Raw genomic sequence first — 15,869 nt, 5'->3', positions numbered from 1 at the left:
TCCTTCTTTCTGAGAGTGTAGCTAGACTACATTTCCCAGGTTCCTACATGGCCAGATATGGCCATGTGACTGAGTTCTGGCCAAAGGAATAAGACATGGGAAAAATTGATCCTCTTCTAGCCTGGAAGATAAAACAAAAATTAAAAAGCAAAAATAAAACAAAGAAACAAACTCTGAGTGATCACCCTTTTTCTCTTCTCCCTTTTCTACAACCATTTTCCACACCTGAGACCACCTTGGAAGCCACGTGTTAAAACTGAATGATCCCCATCAGCTAAGGTCCTTGAATGTCTTCACGGCGAAGAACCTCCTGATCCCAGTCCCCATAGACTGGATTTTTCCTTTGCAGGAAATAAAGGTGTAGTGTTAAACCACAGGGATCATCTATTGCAGAAGATTAAGCATTGCTTATACTAATACATACCTCCCAAAACTGTGGTGAGGAGTGAGTGAGATCATTCACATGAAGTAATTGTCACCTAGTGTCATGAAACATGCACTTCTGTGAATTTGAGGCCATGGGACTCTGGAACTATGCTGCCTCCTCCTATCAATCTATTTCTTAAATTGCAGGGTAATGTTAACCACAAATAACAAAGTCATGGAATCAAGCTGTCACAAATTGGCCACCACGTTCCTAAGGCATTTGAAGTGTGTGTATTGACAGGAAAAAGCAAGAAGGAATGATGACAAAACAGGAGAAATAAACAAGAGTTGAAAGGTAATATTCAAATGTGTATTTGGAACAAACCTGGTGTGGGTCAAAAAGGTTGGGAGGAAGAGAAGGGGCTTTTGCTAAGGACTGTTATATGTAAGTGTAAGGAATAAGCAATTTACATCTGTTTTCTCATTCTTTCTCAATATCCTAAAGGTAATCCTAAAGATACATATTATTTTCTTCATATATAATTAAGAATTGATGCTCTAAGAAGTGAGATCTCACAGTTTGTAGGCAACAGAGCTAGGATTCAACCTTGAGTTGGACTGGTTCTAATGTCCTTGCTCTTTCTGATGGAAGCATTTAACCTTTGACACCTCTGATTCTATGCTGAAATTGAGCCAAACCATGATGCTTATGGGACAGGATGCCTGTGATGAAACAAGTCACTAATGAAAGAGGTAAATGCCATGCAAACACAGAGGTCATTTGAAATGGGCTCTCTGAAATGAAAGCTGGACTCATACAGATCCACCTTCAAGGGGGCTTGGTTTAAATGACCAAATGCTGGAGAAGAAAGGCATTAAAGGAAGCACCTTTCTGTTGGGCTTGCAAAACCTGAGGTTCATGAATTCACGAGCAGATTAAAGAGAAAAAAAGAGGGTTTTGGACTGCAGCCTCAGGAGCTTCCTGCATTTCTCAGGCCAGAAGGTTGGTTTTTCCAATTGTGGAATTATGCTAGTCTATCCACCCTCACTCGTAGTTTTCAATTAATCTGCAGTAATGAATTCAAGTCCAAAATGCATTTACTAATTGAGGTGCCTGCAGGGCAGGTCATCTCCTCTCTCCTATCTGACAGGCAGCTCTCCCCATTGTGCCAAGCTAAAGTAGGATAGCAGGGCCCCTGCCTCACTTAGCCCCTACTGTAGCTGCCTCTGTCTAAGGGGAATGCCAAATGGACAGGAAAGGAGCTGCCTGGGAGAGAATGACTCATAATATTAAGTCAGATAGAAATTGCTACTTGGGGCACAATCTTTGACTTTTCCTTCTAAGTGAAAGCTCATGACTGTCTGGCCACAATATCTCCGTGGCCCTTGGCAGCTGTTATATAATGGTAAGGGCATTAAACTCAGACTAGGAAGTTCTTGATATGGAACCCAGACTGTTGTTTATAAGTAGGTTGACTCTGGAAAGTTACTACCTCCCTCTCAGTTTGCTCACCTGGAAAGTGAAACTAGGAGAACTGACCTCAGGGCAGTAGTGAAAAGTAAACGAATGTCATCAGAACTCATCACAGTTTCTTATTCTGTCCTGAGGGTCATGGTCAGTCTGGGCATGGGAGATGGCACCCTAAGGAAAATATGCGTTTACCAGTGGGTGTCAAATGTGCAGGTACAAAGAGTGCGGGTGGGTGGCCTGGGAGACAGGAGTCTACTGGCAGGAGGTGAGTTGGAGGTGAAGGCACTGGAGAAGCTGCAGGACTGGACAGCTGAGATACTCACTGCAGGAAGTGAGTAGCCACGGCTGGGGAAGAGAAGTCAGGCAAGAGTAAGGAAAGAAGAGTATAGTAGGTACTGTGCGTGGAGATGGGCTAGAGAACTCTCCCAAACCCATTTAAAGCCCCAAGATTTGTTTTCTCTTTTTCTCTTTGGCACAAAGGGTCTGACAGAACTAGCTCCCAGACAAACTCTATTGGTCTCTGGCCAGGCAGGGAAGGGGAATCAGGTAGACTTAGATGGATGGCAGCATCTGCAAGGGACCAGTCCCCAAGAACTGCAGCCCAGGCCATCTGCCTTAAGATAGTACTGCCCTGGGGGCTGAGAATTTTAAAAGAAAAAAGAAATGAACGCTTTTTCAGAACCCCTGGGAAGTAGAGGAACTACCCCAATCCCTGAGCTCAGACTCCCAGATTTCCCCAGATTGGAAATGCAGACCATAGAAGGGAAGGTTCTGGGAATTTGCTTTGGCTTCAATTCTAGGAAGGGTGAGACTATAAGACAGAACTGAAATCTGGCCCAGGATCTGGGAGTGAGTGAGGACATCCCGGTGGAGGATGCTTCCTTGGAGACTGATGGTGGGTCAGGAGAGAGAAGTGTTCAGTGCCCTCAGGTGGTATTGCCTCTGCTGCCAGAGACATTGTGCCTGATGCTGGGACAGTCCCTGTCCACTGTCCAGGGACAGCACATTCTGGTGGTCTCCTCCCTGCTGCTGGAAGAGGGTTGAAGTCATGCAGGCTATGTTGCTGAAGCTGGATTGCTCTCTGTGGACATCTCAGGCTGTAGGTTATCTACTTCTGGATTTACCATGCTTGAAATGAGGAATCAATATCTATAAAAAGCATCTGTCCCAAGAAAGACAGTTCAGATACTATAGAGCATCAAAGAGGAAGAGATGGCAGGGCGCAGGGGGCAGGGGGCAGGAAGGGTGTTTTGACTCTCCTGATAGCCTTACGTCTCAAACATCTGGGCAGGTATTAAAGAATATTGGCTGCTCTTCATTCATTCAACAAATATTTATTGAGTGCCCTTTATGACAGTTTCTCTGGCATATATATGCCATGAAAAAGAGAGACAAATTTACTGCCCTCAGAGATCTGCAAAAACAGATATTAAACCAGGAATTACAAAAGATTGTGAGTGACATTTTCAAGCATACTGACACCAGGCAATGATGACATGTCACAGACGTAGGATGAGAAAGTGATCTTAAACATCATTACAAACTCTGATTTCACGAATAAGGAAAGCAAGTCTTTGAAAGGGGAATTTAGTTAATTTAATGCTGATGCGAAGTGTTGAAGGTGCTTTCAGGAGCTGCCATCTGGCTCGCTCCATCCTTGAGAACCAGGGAGGAGATGGGAACTCCTGAGTCTGGCTCTCATCTCTTCCAAAAAACCTTTACCAATTATGCCAGCCTGAAACAATTTCTCCCTTCTCTAAAGTCAAAGCTCTTGGCCAGCTTGCTGAGACCCAACATGCATGTCTGGACAGATATGTGATAAGACACAGCTCTTCCATGAAAAGCTGTTAGGCTCCCTATATCTTGCCAACCGTAGGAACTCCAGATACTCAACTCCCAAGTAGAGTCTCATCCCGCTATAGAATAAGGAATTACATTATCCTCAGGTGAACTGTGAGCAGCCCTCAGTCATAGGCCAGAGATCTTCTTTGACGTAATCTTGCTACTGGACTCCCACTCTAAACTTGAACTTTCTCCTCTCTGAGACTGGGCTCCAGCTTTTGCTCTTTAAAGTCATACCTTGTTCCCCATAACCTAAGACTCGGTTCCATTGACTATGCCCTGGCCCAGAACCGAAGGGCTAAATTTCCCTCCCCTCAACTCCCACCTCCTGTGTATGGTTACCTGTTGCCTCCTGCCTGCCCTTACTAGAGCTGACCATCACCAGTCTGGACCTTTGCACTAAGGGTCAGCTCTCTGAGGCTTGTCTGCTATGCCCCAACCTCAGTCTCTGCTTGAATTTCTGGTTAAATAACTCATGTGTCACCTGTTCTTTACCCTCATCCACTAATCTACTGGTTTCAGACTCAAGTTGCAATTGATTTCCATAGATAGCTTTTCCTCCAGTTACACATCCAGGGGTGGCTGGTTGGCTCAATTGGTAAGAGTGCCACCTTATAACTAACGCCAGCCACCAAGGAAAAGAAAAAAAACAAGTACAGATCCATAGTTAACACCAACCCTTCATCAGAGTCCCAGTTCTAGATTCTTACCAACACGCTCTTCTAGGACAAGGCTGAGACATGGTCTTCATGTTATATCCAGGTTCTCACACCCAAGAGTGCTCAGTGGGTCTTTGATTGATGGGTCGGTTCTTCCCATGTGGGTACACTTCCCAAGGTGTCAATCTCTAGCTGCTGAGATGACGGCACAGGGGCCTGATGGCCATGTCTCCCCAACCCGCCCAGCCTGGCCCACTGTCCTCAACTCCAAGTCCGGGCCAAGGATGAAGCTTTCAACCCTTCGCAGCTCGCATCTCGGTTGCTCAGAAGTCACTAGGATGTTGTCAGCACTCTAGAGGAATTAAAAAAAATAAATAAGACTTCTCAGGTTTAGCATTTTTCACCTAGATCCCTGCCGTGCCCCCCTTTCCCCTTCTATTTATCTTCTCCTCTCCTCCCCCTTCCACCTCACTACCTGTGAGGAAAAAATAATAACAAATAGGAAGGCTAATTCTAAGTCTGTGCAGGCCCAGCATGTATCCTGGCCCGCCTTTAGTTCTGTTATTTTCTCCTGTGTCCGGCTTTGACAAGACTGATGACATTTACATTTTCCAAAAGCTTCAATAAAAGGCACTTTAGCTGCAATCACCTTCATCTAATTTCCCCAGTCAAAAAAAATTTTTTTTATTTTTTGCTTAAATCACACAACAGAACTAAGGCCTGAGCTGTTCTGACAATTTGTCATCAAATACGGTTCAGCCCAAATGGGCTGTCTTGAAAACCAAGGACAAACGAGAAAAAAAAAATGGACTAAATGGCCTGAAAATGAAGTGGAATGGCTGGAGGGAGAGAGGAGATTGACAGGAGCCAATTTGATAAAGTTCTAGAACAGGTGGCTCGGTATGGTTTGGGGCCCAGAACTTCCTCCAGAGAAGTAAAGGTGTTCTGGGGCTGATCGCACCATTGCACATGGGAACCTTCATGCCAGACAGGGAAGGCAGATGGCAAGGGTCTCCCAGCCTACAGGACAGAACCCAAGGGGAAGGCACAAATAAGTACCTTTCTTTCCCACCATAACTATGGACAGTAGTAGGATATTGTCCTGGGGAAACTAAGGCCCAGATTTTTTGCTCATAGCTGCACAGTGACTCAGAACATGGAGGAAAGGCACTAGATGAAACATTGCCTCCATTTCTTAAATAAATGTACATATTAAAGAATTACCTACATACAGAAAAGAACTCAAATTACAAGGGCTCATCTCAATAAATTTTCACAAGGTGAACTCACTCATGTAAACACCACCCAGATCAAGGAAAAGAACATTCCAAGAAGCTCTGCTCACACTCCATCCTACTCACCAACTCCCTGAAAGGCATTAGTATCTTCATTTCCAAAACTAGGCATCAGTTCTGCCTACTTTTGAACTTTATATAAATGGAATCATGTATATAACATGTTCCTTTCTGTATCTAATTTATGTTGTTAGATATGGCAATGTCATTCATTTTTGTTGTTGTATGGCATTCCATTGTTCGATTATATCACAATTATTTATCCATCATTCTATTGATAGACAGTTATTTCCAGTTTGGGGCTCTTGTAAATAATGCTACTAAGAACATTCTTTCTGTCTCAGTGCACATAAACATTCACTTCTGTTTGAGCACATACCTCAGAGCAGAATTGCATGCTCATGGGGTATGTGTACAGTCAGCTTTAATAGACACTGCCAAGCAATTTTCCAAAGTGGTTGTACCAATTTATTCTCCCACCAGCAGAATATGAGAGTTCCAGTTGTTCCACATTCCCAACAACACTTGATGTTTATTTTAGTCACTTTGGTAAGTTTATATGGTTTTAATTTGCATTTTTTCTGATTACTAAAGGTTGGCACCTTTTCATATGTTACTGATCATTTATTTGTACATTGTTCGTTAAGTCTTTTGCCTATTTTTCCTCCTAGGTGATCTGTCTTCTCTCATTGATTTGTAGGAGTTCTTCATATATTCTGGATACAGGTTCTTTGTTGTTTATATGCATCCAGGCAGAAGATGTGATGTGTCATTTGCAAAGTTCATACCACCAACCTCAACTCCTTACTCTTTCTCCCACCCATCTCCCAACTTTATTTTAGAGCTGAATTCACTTGTCCCATTCTGTCTATGATCAGCCCAGGCTCCCACTAATATTTCTTATCCTTCCTCACCTCCATGTGGCCTGAATACGGGTACCCAAGCAGCACACCCAGATGCAATGTGGCTATTGGCAGACAGATGCCAATTCACCCAGTCCTTGTGCTCTAGCCCCGAGCTGCACAGTGACCTTAACATAGTCCCAGGGGTCACCCAGGACTGTGAGCTCAATAAGGACTGGGGGAAGGGCACTTGGTATAGAGCATTTGTTTCATAAGTGAAAAGGCTAGTGTTCTGGCTGGAAATCAGGAGACAAGGACCTTGTCTCAGTACTGCCTATGGTAACTAGGCCATTTTGGTTTGCCTAGGATTGCCCAGGTTTTAGCTTTTAAAGTCCTGCATCCTGGAAAGCCCCTCAGTGCTTGGAAAACCCCTCAGTGCCAGGGCAATTGGTCACCCTGTTACTGCAGCCTCCTAAATAGCTGTGTGTCTTGGAGAAAACCACTCTCTTTCCCTGGGCTACAAAACTTTCATCTGTAAGTTGAGTTGGGAGTATAAAACAGGAGATTGATGAATTGCCTGAGGAGGAATCCCAAAGGGCAATACTAAGGAAACTCAAAATGATGGATAAAAATTAGATAAAAAGAAATAAATTTGAGGACATGTATGAGAAATTCAACAAAGAGATAAAAACAATAAAAACAATCAAGCAGAAATCCTAGAATTGAAAAATTCATTCAAAAAAATAGAAAATACAACAAAGAGCATAAACAGCAAGCTAGAACAAGCAAAAGAAAGAATCTCTGAACTACAAGACAGGCTTTTTGAAATACAGTTGGACCAAAAAGAAAATAAAAGAATTTAAAAAATAATGAAAACCTGCAAAATCTTTATGGTAATCTTAAGCATACAAACATCTGTATTATAGTTGTACCAGAAGGGGAAGAGAAAGAAAAAAGCATTGAAAGCCTATTTAATGAAATGATAGCTGAAAACCTCCCAAATATTTGGAAAGATATGGTCTTACAGATCCAAGAAACTCAAAGGTCTCCAAACAAATTGAACCCAAACAGGACTTCCCTGAGATACATCATAGTCAAAATTATCAAAAGTCAAAGACAAATAAATAATTCTAAAAACAGCAAGAGAAAACCATCAAATCACCTATAGGGGCGGCCCCACCAGGCTAACATAAGACTTCTCAACAGAAACCCTACAGGCCAGAAGAGAATGGGATGACATATTCGAAGTACTAAAAAAAGGAAAAAATGCCAACTAAGAATACTATATCCAGCAAAACTTTCCTTCAGAAGTGAAGGAGAAATAGTACCTCTCCCAGACAATCAAAAACCGTGGGAATTCACTACCACATGACAAGCCCTTCAACAAATCCTCAAGGAGGTCCTACATCTGGAATAAAAAGAGAAAGATATGTCATCACAAATACATGAGAAGGAATAAAAACTGCTAGTAGAACCAATACATAAATGAGAAAGAGAAAGAAAATGCATTTTATCATTACAAAAAAAACACCCAATAGCAAAGACAAGCAATAAAAGGGAAAGAAAGGAACATAAGAAATATAAAACAAATATAGAGAAATTAACAAAATGGCAGGAAGAAGGCTTTGCCTTTCAGTAACAACCCAGAACATAAATGGACTAAATTCCCCACTTAAATGATATAGACTGGATTCCCAGCCCGGCCGAGTGCACACGGACCAGAGAGTCGCCCTGCTGGAGAGGCCCAAGATCCATGGAGACCATGCGCCCTGCGGTGACAGCATGTGACTGAGCAGGTGGGCCTTACCACTGCTGGATTCCATCCCTAGCCCGGCTGAGTACACACTGACCAGAGAGGTACCCCACTGGAGAGGCCTGAGTCACACAGAGGCCATGCACCCCTCAGCACCAGCATGCAACTGAGCAGGTAGGCCTCGCTGCTGCTGGACCCCATCCCCAGCCCAGCCAAGTGGATGCTGACCAGAGAGTCACCTACATGAAGAGGCCCGAGATCCGTGGAGACCATGCACCCTCTGGCACCAGTGCGCAACCAAGCAGGTAGGCCTCACTGCTGCCAGACCCCATCCCCAGCCCAGCCGACTGCACACCAACCAGAGAGGCATCCCCCCAGAGAGGCCCGAGTCCAGTGGAGACCATGCGCCCCTTGGCACCAGCATGTGACCTAGCAGGAAGGCCTTGCAACCCCCAGAACCCATCCGCAGCCCAGCAGAGTGTGCGCTGACCAGAGAGACACCCCCCCAGAGAGGCCCAAGACCCAAGGCAACCACACGCCTGAGGCACCAGCAGGCAACCGAGCAGACACTGAGGCAGCCATGCCAAATTGGGTCAAATGACATATGAGTCCAGCAGGATCCTGGCCAGACAATAGTGTCGAACCAGTGGACTGTGAAATCCCCTGCCACAATGACTGAACATGAAAAGAAAGATACCAGAAATATGAAAAATCAAGAAAGCACACCACCAAAGGGTAAAAACTCTCAAGCTCTAGATCCTATAGAACAAAAAGCCCTTGAAATGTCTGACAAGAAATGTCAAGTGATAATTCTAAGGAAACCAAATGAGATACAAGAAAACTCAGCTAGACAACATGATGAAAGGAGGAAAAGTATACAGGACCTGAAAGAAGAAATGTACAAGGAAATCAATGGCCCTGAAAAAAGAATGTAGCAGAGCTTGCCGAGCTGAAGAATTCATTCAACAAAATAGAAAACACAACAGAGAGTTTAGCCAGCAGGCTTGAAGAAGCAGAAGAGAGAACTTCCGACTTTGAAGATGGGCTGTTTGAAAAAACACAGGCAGACCAAAAAAAAAAAGAATTAAAAACATTGAAGAAAATCTAAGAGAGATATCAGACAACGTTAAGCTCTCAAATATCAAAGTCATGGGTATTCCAGAAAGTGAGGAAAAAGGAGATAGCATTGAAAACATATTCAACAAAATAGTGGCAGAAAACTTCCCAGGTAAAGGAAAAGACACGGATCTTCAGATCCAGGAAGCTCAAAAATCCCCAAATGTATTCAACCCAAAAAGGTCTTCTCCAAGACATGTTGTAGTCAAATTGGCAAAACTGAAAGACAAAGAGAGAATCTTAAAAGCTGCAAGAGAGAAGCATCAAATCACCTATAAGGGAGCCCCAATCAGGCTAACATCAGACTTTTCATCACAAACCCTAAAAGGCAGAAAGGAATGGGATGATATAGTCAAAATACTAAAAGACAGAGATTGCCAGCCAAGAATACTCTACCCCACAAGGCTATCCTTCCAAAATGAAGGGCAAATAGTACATTCTCAAAGAAACAAAAACTGCAGGAGTTCACCACCACACGACCACCCTTACAAGAAATTCTCAAGGGAGTACTGGGCTTGGTTCCTGAAAAATAACTACCACTGCCATAAAAACTCAAGAAAAATAAAAACCCACTAGTAAAATAAAAACACCAACAATGAAGAGAAAAAAAAGTTTATCTATAACCCAAGAAACCAACAAATACAGAAGACAAACAGTAAATCAGGAAGAAAGGAACAAAAGACACTTAAGACATCCAAACAAAAATCAGTAAAATGCTAGGAGTAAATCAACACTTTTTGATAACAACTCTTAATGTAAAAGGATTAAATTCTCCAATCATAAGACACAGACTGGCTGACTGGATTAAAAAGGAGGACCCAACTATATGCTGCCTTCAAGAGACCAACCTCACCTATAAAGACTCATACAGACTAAGAGTGAAAGGATAGAAAAGATTTATCACGCAAACAGAAATAAAAATCGAGCTGGAGTAGCTATTCTTATATCTGATAAAATAGACTTTAAACTAAAAATTATAAAAAGAGATAACGAGGGCCACTACATAATGATAAAAGGATTCATCCATCAAGAACACATAACAATCATAAATATATACACACCCAATGTCGGAGCAGCCAGATTTATAAAGCAACTCTATTAGACTTAAAGAAGGAAATAGACACTAATACCATAATAGAAGGGGACCTGAACACCCCACTGTCAATATTAGACAGATCATCTAGGCAAAGAATCAGCAGAGAAACACAAGATCTAAACAACACCCTAGACCAATTGGACTTGGCAGGTATCTACAGAACATTCCATCCAACAACCTCAGAATATTCATTCTTCTCATCAGCACATGGATCATTCTCCAGGATAGATCACATGTTAGGTCACAAATCAAGTCTCAAAAAATTTTTTTAAAAAATGGAATTATTTTTTAAAAATAATTTAAAAAAATAATTCCATGTATTTTTCCAGACCACAAAGGATTAAAATTAGAAATCAGTAACAAACGAAATTCTGGAAACTATACAAACACATGGAAATTAAACAGCAATCTACTTAATGACATATGAGTCCAAGAAGAAATCAAACAGGAAATCAAAACATTTGTTGAAACTAATGAAAACAATGGTACATCATATCAAAACCTGTGGGATACTGCAAAAGCAGTGCTAAGGGGGAAATTTATTGCATAAAATGCTCACCTCAGAAGAATGGAAAGATGGCAAGTGAACAACCTAACACTTCACCTTAAAGAACTAGAAAAACAAGAACAATCCAAACCTAAAGTTAGCAGATGGAAAGAAATCATTAAGATCAGAGCAGAACTTAATGAAATTGAAACCCAAAAAACAATACAAAAGATCAATGAATCAAAAAGTTGGTTTCTTGAAAAGATAAATAACATTGACAAACCATTAGCATGGCTAACAAAAAAAAGAGGAGAGAAGATTCAAATAACAAAAATTAGTAATGAAAAAGGTGATATTACAAATGATTCATCTGAAATACAAGGAATCATTCGAGACTACTATAAGCAACTATACACCAACAAATTTGAAAATCTGGAGGAATTGGATAAATTTCTGGACACACACAAGCTCCCAAAACTGAACCATGAAGACGTAGAAAATTTGAACAGACCAATAACAATAAAGGAGATTGAAGCTGTTATCAGAAGGCTCCCAACAAAGAAAAGCCCAGGACCAGGTGGATTCACAGCAGAATTTTACCAAACATTCAAAGAGGAATTGACACCGATTCTTTACAAACTATTCCAAAAGATGGAAACAGACGCAAATCTCCCAAACTCATTCTATGATGCAAACATCATCCTGATACCAAAACCAGGTAAAGACATAACCAAAAAGGAAAACTACAGGCCGATATCCTTGATGAATATAGATGCAAAAATCCTCACTAAAATAGTAACAAACAGAATACAGCAACACATAAGTAAAATTATTCACCATGATCAAGTGGGATTCATCCCAGGGATGCAAGGTTGGTTCAACATATGCAAATCAATAAATGTGATACACCATATTAATAAAATCAAACATAAGAACCATATGATCATCTCTATAGATGCTGAAAAAGCATTTGATAAAATTCAGCATTCATTGATGACAAAAGACCCTCGGTAAGTCAGGTATAGATGGAAAGTATCTCAACATAATTAAAGCCATATATGACAAACCCACTGCCAATATCATCCTGAATGGGGAAAAGCTGAAAGCTTTTCCTTTAAGAACAGGAACTAGACAAGGATGCCCACTCTCACCACTCCTATTCAACATAGTGTTGGAAGTACTAGCCAGAGCAATCAGAGAAGAGAAGGAAATAAAGGGCATCCAGATTGGAAAAGATGAAGTCAAACTGTCCCTGTTTGCAGATGACATGATCCTATATATCAAACAGCCTAAAGCCTCTACAAAAAAACTCATGGAGGTGATAAATGATTTCAGTACAGTAGCAGGATACAAAATCAACACCCCCAAATCAGTAGCATTTCTATTCTCCAATAGTGAACATGCAGAAAGAGAAATCAAAAAAGCCTGCCCATTTACAATAGCCACCAAAAAAATAAAATACTTAGGAATTGAGTTAACCAAGGATGTGAAAAATCTCTATAACGAGAACTACAAACCACTGCTGAGAGAAATTAGAGAGGATACAAGAGAATGGAATGATATCCCATGCTCTTGGATTGGAAGAATCAACATACTGAAAATGTCCATACTACCCAAAGTGATAAACAAATTCAATGCAATGCCCATCAGAATTCCAATGACATTTTTCTCAGAAATGGAAAGAACTATCCAGACATTTATATGGAATAACAAAAGACCGTGCATAGCCAAAGCAATGCTGAGCAAAAAAAATAAAGCTGGAGGTATAATACTACCTGACTTTAAACTATACTACAAAGCTATAATAACCAAAACAGTATGGTACTGGCATAAAAACAGACACACTGACCAATGGAATAGAATAGAGAATCCAGAAATCAACCCACACACCTACAGTCATCTAATCTTTGACAAAGGCACCAAGCCTATACACTGGGGAAGAGACTGCCTCTTTAGCAAATGGTGCTGGGAGAACTGGATATCAATATGCAGGAGAATGAAACTAGACCCATACCTTTCAACATACACTAAAGTCAACTCAAAATGGATTAAAGAATTAAATATACACCCTGAAACAATAAAACTTCTTAAAGAAAACATAGGAGAAACACTTCAGAAAATAGGACTGGACACAGACTTCATGAATATGACCCCAAAAGAACGGGCAACCAAAGGAAAAATAAACAAATGGGATTATAGCAAACTAAAGAGCTTCTGCACAGCAAAAGAAACAATTAACAGAGTTAAAAGACAACCAACAGAGTGGGAGAAAATATTTGCAAAATATACATCTGACAAAGGATTAATATCCAGAATATACAAGGAACTTACACAACTTTACAAGAATAAAACAAGCAACCCAATTAAAAAATGGGCAAAAGAGCTAAGTAGGCATTTCTCTAAGGAAGATATACAAATGGCCAACAGACATATGAAAGAATGTTCAACATCACTCAGCATCCAGGAAATGCAAATCAAAACTACACTGAGATACCATCTCACCCCAGTTAGGATGGCTAAAATCCAAAAGACTCTGAATGATAAATGCTGGTGAGGTTGCGGAGAAAAAGGAACTCTCATACATTGTTGGTGGAACTGCAAAATGGTGCAGCCTCTATGGAAAATGGTATGGAGGTTCCTCAAACAATTGCAGATAGATCTACCATATGACCCAGCTATCCCACTGCTAGGAATATACCCAGAGGAATGGAAATCATCAAGTCGAAGGTATACCTGTTCCCCAATGTTCATGACAGCACTCTTTACAATAGCCAAGAGTTGGAACCAGCCCAAATGTCCATCATCAGATGAGTGGATACGCAAAATGTGGTATATCTATGCAATGGAATACTACTCAGTTATAAAAACGAATGAAATACTGCCATTTGCAACAACATGGATGGACCTTGAGAGAATTATATTAAGTGAAACAAGTCAGGCACAGAAAGAGAAATACCACATGTTCTCACTTATTCGTGGGAGATAAAAATAAATAAATAAATTCACACACACACTCACACACACACACACACACACACACACACACACACACACACACACACACAAAAAAAAAAAACCGGGGGTGAGAAGAAGACATAACAATTACAATTACTTGAAGTTGACATGACAAGCATACAGAAAGGACATTGTTGGGTGGGAGGGGGGAGAGGGAGGAGGGAGGGAGGTTTTGGTAATGGGCCACAATAATCAACCACATTGTATATCAACAAAATAAAATTTAAAAATAAAAGAAAAAGTATAACTGGATACTATGTGTGTTTATATGAAATATGAGTACTACTTTGATTTTTAAGAAATTATAACAGAAAAGTGGTGGCTATGTCATAGCCGGTTCTTCCTCAGTGTTAAGAAAAGAGAACTAATTAATTTAAATCTATCTCTTAAGTGATAAATCTGTATATAGCAAAGTATGACACATTGAAAAGATCCGAAGAACTCATGGAGGAAATTAGTTTTTTAGAATAAAGACATACCTGTCTTTCATTAATTGATAGAGGTTTTCTTTTATATATTCAAATATAAAATAAAGATGGTCATTTTCTCTGATAACATCTTTCAGTTTAATCACATTGGCATGATTAAGTTTCTTCAGAGACTGCAAAACAACAAAGCATTGAAATTTTTAAAGAAAAATTTTAGAAGTTGGTCAAATCTCATCAATGATAAATACCTTAAGTAATTTTCCATTTCTTCTGGATTCATTAACAAATTACATTTTAATATCTACATAATCTAAAAACATCTTAGAACATCTATTGAAAGCAAGCAGTAATTGTTTTAAGTAATGAATGTTAAGTGCAAAATAAACCAAGTCAGCAATAGCTACGGAACATTTCAATCTGTTGCTTCTTCTCTCCGTCTGTGAGATAGGTCTAACTTTTGTCTGACTTAACCATGTGAATTCCATAAAAGTCTCCAAAAGTTTACACAAGTCATACAACATAAAATATTTTAAAAGTGACATGCAGCAATTAAAAAAATTCTTTCCTTTGATAATATGAATTAAAATGCTCTTTGAAAAGTGAGAGTAAACTTTCAAATATGAGGGTATAATTATTTTCTGTTCTCCACTAACATCAGAACAAGAAGAAATGAGAAATTACTTTAGGAAGATAAAGGAAAAATATAAACACAGGTATCTTTGGAATGCTTCCCACAGAGAACAGAATCATGTCCCTGGCTACAGTCCTCAGGTGTGAGGTAGAGTTAAGGCCTTCTCAGGTTCTGTTCATCTTTAGCATTTTACCTTAACTTCTCTCAAGTTCAAACATTCGTCCCAAGAATAGAACTTTCTCTTCATCCTGAAATAAATAAGGACAAGTTTAGTGTACAGGAACTGAGGATCTGAAGATACAAATCACACTGGTGGCTTTCTTACTCTATTATTGGTTCCCTTTGAGCAAACTATGAAAAAGAAAAACCAAATAGGCCCTACTGTTTTCATTTAGTATTGTAATCTCCTATTGAGATGTTCTAGATGATCCTTAGAAAGCTTAGAGGTAGAATAATTCTTATACTGCAGAGCCTCTATGAGGGTGTACTACACAGGTAAGGAAACGAATAAACATTTGGCAGCTCAACATAACGCTCAAGAGCATGGGCTGCAAAAATCAGCCTGGATTCAAATCCCTGTCCAGCTGCCCACTGATTGTATGACCTTGGACAAGTACCCTAATGGCCTCTCTGTGTTTCAAATTCCTCAGCTAGCCATAAAGTAGAAACTACTGCATAAGAAAAGCTTATTGTAAACCACTTAGCTCAGCACTCAGTACATGTTCTTACTTTTACCAACATCTCTGATCAACTATAATAAGACATGAAGGCAACACTGCTATTATTTCTAAAATACACTTAGTGAATCAGAATTTCATTTGTAGTCACTCAGGTACTAGAAATTTATGAAGAAGCTTGATGAAATTGA

The 15,869-nt window shown here is 40.2% G+C and overlaps 1 long non-coding RNA gene across 1 annotated transcript; it reads right to left on the bottom strand.

Moving 5' to 3' along the window:
- Window positions 1–4,569: 4,569 nt before the first annotated feature.
- Window positions 4,570–15,246, bottom strand: LOC134377722 (uncharacterized). Its single transcript, XR_010023563.1, has 3 exons — window positions 15,195–15,246; window positions 14,422–14,543; window positions 4,570–4,690 (listed from the first exon to the last, which is right to left on the bottom strand). It is a non-coding gene; the product is annotated as an uncharacterized LOC134377722 (long non-coding RNA).
- Between the last annotated feature and the right edge of the window lie 623 nt (window positions 15,247–15,869).

Source organism: Cynocephalus volans, chromosome 5 (genome assembly GCF_027409185.1).
Source record: "Cynocephalus volans isolate mCynVol1 chromosome 5, mCynVol1.pri, whole genome shotgun sequence".
NCBI lineage: Eukaryota > Metazoa > Chordata > Mammalia > Dermoptera > Cynocephalidae > Cynocephalus > Cynocephalus volans.
The sequence above is the reverse complement of the archived record's forward strand: the minus strand, read 5'-3'. Positions and strand labels throughout refer to the sequence as shown.